The sequence below is a fragment of the Ovis aries genome, chromosome 12 (genome assembly GCF_016772045.2).
Source record: "Ovis aries strain OAR_USU_Benz2616 breed Rambouillet chromosome 12, ARS-UI_Ramb_v3.0, whole genome shotgun sequence".
NCBI classification, from domain to species: domain Eukaryota; kingdom Metazoa; phylum Chordata; class Mammalia; order Artiodactyla; family Bovidae; genus Ovis; species Ovis aries.
In genome coordinates, this window is record NC_056065.1 from 56849220 (window position 1) to 56855307 (window position 6088).

Sequence of the window (6088 nt, forward strand, 5' to 3'; positions counted from 1 at the left end):
CTTGGCAGCTAAGTGGAAATGCTCATTCTCTAGTTAGTCACTATTACATCTTGAGTCAATTAACTTTATTCAATGTCTAAATGCCTACGAGGTTAATCTTGACAAGTGTATCTGAGAGAGCTGTAAGAATTTTTCTTAGTTGTTCATAAAATATTTCCAAATCACATTTAACCTCAGCTTATTATTTTTCCTGTTTTTCATTAAAATTATCTCACACTGAAGTCTATCCACACAGAAATCAACAAAGTTCCACCACTTTTATAAAAATGACCAAATACAATTTTGAAAACATAAATGTTATTTCTTTACTTCCTCACCTAAGGAAGAAAAAAGGTCTAAGTGGATTTTTCTCAAATATTCCAGTAATACAAATTTTCATTCAGTACAAATACAAAATATTTTAACTTATAGAGATAATTAATTTTTTTTCTTTATTTAGTTTTGGCTTTGCTCGGTCTTGATTGCTACTTGGACTTTTTTCTAGTTGTGAGTGGGGGCTATTCTCTAGTTGCAATGCACAGGCTTCTCATTGTGGTGGCTTCTCTCATTTCAGAGCACAGGCTCTAGTGTGCGCAGGCTTCAGTAATTGCAGTTCCGCGGCTCTAGAGTACAGGTTCAGTAGTTGTGGCACTTGGGCTTAATTGCCTTGAGGCATGTGGGATCTTCCCGGATCAGGGATTGAACCCATACTTCCAACGTTGGAGGCAGATTGTTTAACACTGAGCCAACAGAGACACCCTAAGGAGAATTTTCAAAGAAAGTTTTAAGCATGTGAGCTGTAGTGGAAACTTGTTATCTTAATGATTTTATTTTCTTGATGCAAAAACTATTAGTTGAATACTACTAGCCTTGCTATGCTCTAAACGTGTGTACTTCCCTTAGAAGAGATTGCAGTTCATGAAGCTTACAGGCTGTCTGGAGTATGTCTTATGAGAAGAAAACAGTTTTCACAGTTTAAGTTGAATGATATCAAAGATACAGGCAATGCTGAGATCATTTGCTGACTTTGTTAGGAGGGAAGATCTTGAGAATGGTGGAGTGGGGCTGGGTGGTGGATCATATTAAAAATTAGAAAAAAAAGCACAGGAAAACATGAAAAGAAAACAGGATAGGAGTAACCATGAAATCAAGCCATAGTATCATACCTGTCAATTTTGCTAGCTTTATAGAAACATCACTTATAAAACTGGACACTATACGAAAAAAAAAAAGGTCATATTGCTTTTTACAAAGTTATAGAAGGACTCTAGAAAAATAATAAACAAGGTTGATCTTAAGTTTGCGAGTATGGTTTATGGGTAGATCCCAGATTACTGTGTGAGTTACTATCCTTCTTAATTTCATTCAGTTTGTAAAATATACTTTTCAAAGTTTTCATGACTGTAGATGGATGATGGGAGATGCAGCCCAGCAGAGTTTATGGGGACCAGGAATGAGAGACAGGGTTCCAGGTAAACAGTGAAGAGTCGGATAAAAAGAGAAGACAGGCATCATATATATTATAGTCATCTTGAGCATACTGTAGACTGGGTGGCTTAATCAACAGAAATTAATTTTCTTATGGTTCTAGAGGCTGGAAGTCCATGATCAGGGTTCTAGCTCATTTGGTTTCTGGTGAGAGCTCTCTTTCTGGCTGCCTTCTTGCAGTGTTCTCATATAGCTTTTTCTTGGTGTGTGTGCAGAGAGAGTTAGAGAGGGAAGGAGAGTAGCATCTCTCTAGTGTCTCTTCTTGTAAGGACACTGATCCTATAGGATCAGGGCCTCACCTTTATAATCTTATGTAACCTTAATTAAAACAAGGGACATGCATCCGATCCCATCACTTCATGGCAAATAGATGGGGAAACAATAGAAACAGTGACAGACTTTATTTTCTTGGGATCCAAACATCACTGCAGATGGTGACTGCAGCCATGAAATTAAAAGATGCTTGCTCCTTGGAAGAAAAGCTATGACCAACCTAGACAGTAAATTAAAAAGCAGAGATATTACTTTGCTGACAAAGGTCTGTCTAGTCAAAGCTATGGTTTTTCCAGTAGTCATGTATGGATGTGAGAATTGGACCATAAAGAAGGCTAAATGCTAAAGAATTGGTGCTTTTGAACTGTGGTGTTGGAGAAGACTTTTGAGAATCCTTTGGACTGCAAAGAGTTCAAACCAATCCAACCTAAAGGAAATCAGTCCTGAATATTCATTGGACAGACTGATGCTAAAAGCTGCAGCTCCAATAATTTGGCCACTTGATGTGAAGAACTGATTCATTAGAAAAGACTCTGATACTTGGAAGATTGAAGGCAGGAGGAGAGGGGGATGATGGAGAGCGGGATGACAGAGAATGAGATGGTTGGTTGATATCACTGACTCCATGGACATGAGTTTGAGCAAACTTTGGGAATTGGTGATGGACAGGGAAGACTGGCATGCTGCAGTCCATGGGGTTGCAAAGAGTTGGACATGACTGAGTGGCTGAACTGAACTGAACCTTAATTCTTAGAGCACCCTACTTCCAAATATAGACACACTGGGGGATTAGGACTCAACATGTGACTTTGGGGGGTTACATATTGTCCATATAATTTTGAAAAAGGGATGGGCCTTCTAACTGAAGCAGGAAGTAGAAAAGTCTTCAGGTCAGTTCAGTTCAGTCGCTCAGTTGTGTCCAACTCTTTGCAGCCCCATGAACTGCAGCATGCCACGTCTCCCTGTCTATCACCAACTCCCAGAGTTCACCCAAACTCATGTCCATTGAGTCGGTGATGCCATCCAACCATCTCATCCTCTGTCATCCCCTTCTCCTCCTGCCCTCAATCTTTCCCAGCATCAGTCTTTTCAAATGAGTCAGCTCTTCACATCAGGTGGCCAGAGTATTGGAGTTTCAGCTTCAACACCAGTTCTTCCAATGAACACCCAGGACTGATCTTACTACAACTGAATAATAAATTTGACTCTGAGCTTCCTGGCAAATAAGGCAGAAAGGGAAACATAATACGCAGAGTGAATTTAAGTCAGTGGTAATTCCCTTTGATATCTTAAGACTATTCTCTCTTGTTACGTGTTTCTGTTTGATATAGCAGTTTCAGATATTTACTGATAAGGGCAGGGGGTAGGAAGGGAAGCATTTTGGGGGTTAGAGATTCTGTTGTACTTCATATCACACTATAGACTTTTTTCTACATAGAAGGCTAAATTTCAAGCACTGTTTTTTTATCTCTTGGAGACTGGGTGGAAGATGTCAGGAAGTACAAATTCAGACTAAAGTTGAATTTATTGCCACTGGAATTAAAGACTGGGCTTTTGAACCATCAATATATATGCAGGAATGAAGGAAAACAAATGGAAAAGTCACAAATCCTGCGAACAGATTGTTTCAAATCTGAGGGGGATTTGTAAACCCTCTTGCTAGTTCAAGTTAATAAAATAGTTTTTAGCAAATATTCTAAAGAAGATCACGTATGTTAATTGTTAATTGTTTTGTATTGAAGTGAATTTAAAATAATTTTATCCTAAATGTTTATGGAATAATTAAAGGCTCTTTACTGGTTACAAACTAAAGTTGCCATCTTTATTTTAGATGCTTGGGGTTGGTCAATATAATATACACACGGAAAAGGGTCACAGAATCATTTGAATGATGATTGTATTAATAATTAGTCATGCCACATTATCTTTTTTTGACGTCCCAACTTTTCATTTTGTCTTGGAATAGAGTTGATTAACAATGTTGTGTTAGTCTCAGCTATACAACAAAGTGATTCAATTATACATATACGTGTATCTATTCTCTTTCAAATTCTTTTCCCATTTAGGTTGTTACATAATACTGAACAGAATTCCCCTTGCCACATAGCAGGTCCCTGCTGGTTCTCCATTTTATTTTATTTTTAATTTTTTTTTAAATTTTGAAAATGTGGTAACACATTTACAGGAGACTTGGAAAATACAGAACAAGGTTACATATGGTTCCACTATATAGTACAGTTATTTTTTAAGTAGATAAATTTTTAGTTTTAGTTTCAATATCAAACTCAAAAAATTAATAGAATAAATATACAGAGAAGTAGAAGGATATAGTAGACCTGAAAAGAACTGATTCAACAGAACCGATTCAACATAACTAAGATTTATGCAAATTTCACACAACAGCAGGATACAAATTCTATTCCAGTTTCCATAGACTGTAAGCTGGGAGACATATCCAGACACATAAAACAAGGTGCAAAAATTTCATGGTCTAAAGGTATTGTAGTCACATAGAGTCTGTTCTCTTTTCACTGTGGAATTATTATAGGTTTCAATTATCCAAAGACATTTGAAAATAACCCACATATTTTCAAATCAAACAATATTACCTTCAATTAAGTATAAAGATCTTTCCAATCACATAATCTAGAGATCACTTCAGCCTGTTGACTGCCAGTCTTTTATTTCTCTCATCCAGCAAAGGTGGGATGGATCCCTTTTCCTTAGGGAAGAGATGTCTGTAGTTTGTTGCCTTTGCCAATAACACAAATGTTAGTGAACCGGATGGCAAAGCTGTTGCCTTTGGCATCCTTCACACGAACCATATCAAAAGAACCAGGAGGTCCCTTTCTGTTGGTGATCACACCAATTCTTCCCAGCTTAGCACCTCTGGTCACCATATACAGGCTATCAGTGTTCAACTTGGTGGAATGGGTAAATCTTGTTTGTCTCCAAATCAATCTGAACGGTGTCATTCACTTTGATGAGGGGATCAGGGAGGTAGGTGGTATGAGCATCATGAGTTACCAGATGAGGGATTCCTTTTGTGTCCAAAAAGGTCTTTCTCACTTGGCACAACTTGTACTTAGCTTCCTCAGGTGGACTACAATGAACAGCAAAGGGACCCTTGGTGTCATAGAAGAGAGGGGAATTCTTTCTGGTCTTGTTAAGGCTGATGACATCTATTAATCCAGCAGGGTAGGTTAGGTTACATCAGTTTGGATCTCTGCCATCAGTCTTTTTTTTTTTTCTCTCTTGTATTTATTTATTTATTTGGTTGCACTGGGTTTTAGTTGTAGCATGGGGGGTCTAGTTCCCTGACCAGGGATGGAACCAGGGCCCCATGTGTTGGGAGCACGGAGTCTTAGCCACTGGACCACCAGGGGAGTCCCTGCCATCAATCTTAATAAACTGTCGCGCATGCAGATCTTCTTCATCTCCTGTCAGAGCACATGCAAGTCTGTTCCTTAGAAAGTGATGAGGGGGAGACTTTCCCCCAGGCATGTGGGGACCGGTAGATGGACAAGGAACAAGCACATGGATCAGTTTTTCAGCATCCAGTGCTTTGGAGTTGCTGCATGCTTCAGATACTTCCTGAGACACTGAGTCATGGCAGTGCTAACCATGGAAAGAGCATTCTTTAACCCTTTTCAGCTCACCTAAACTTTCTTTGAAGTCAACTTGGTTCTTAAATTGACGTTGTCTTCTCAAAGTGTAAAAACAGAAAAAATAATTCCTGATAATTGAGGTCCATTCAAAATTGCAAATTCAAGATTTCAGTGTCTCCAAGTATAACCAGAAGAAGTAAGCCCCTAAATTTTATTCCTTCATTCATCCTTTTGCTCATAATTTGATCAGTTTTCATTGAGTACCATCTACCTTCTGGGATATTTGTTAAACTCAGGATAAACTGTGGTCTCTTGGGACTTCCATGTCATTAAAATGCAATGCTGTGTGATAGCTGTCATCCTGAAGATAGGCACAAGTGTTACTGGAACACTTGCGGAGGTCACCCTTACTAGATGAGGAAATTTGCCTTGGTTTTTGGAGAAAGTGGCCTATGAGCTGTAAGCCGAATAGGAGCAAGCCACGGAAAGAGCAGGGAGTTACTGTAGTGACATTATATGTTTGGGAGCAGCTGGTTCAATGGTAGAGAGGCACAGCTGAGCGAAAATTCAAGCGAGTAGCATATATACAGTGGAATATTGAGTAAGAATAGTGTGCGGCAAACGGAAGACTAGGATAGAGCTTTGTATGCCTCACTAACTTGGCATTCTCTCCTAAAAGTACTCCTAAAACCTTTGAAGGGTTTTGACCGTTGGATTGGGGTGATCAGATCTGTGTTTTG

At 38.8% G+C, this 6088-nt stretch overlaps 1 pseudogene; it reads right to left on the reverse strand.

Annotated features, from left to right (window-relative positions):
- Window positions 1–4393: 4393 nt before the first annotated feature.
- Window positions 4394–5351, reverse strand: LOC101117349 (small ribosomal subunit protein eS4, X isoform-like; annotated as a pseudogene).
- Between the last annotated feature and the right edge of the window lie 737 nt (window positions 5352–6088).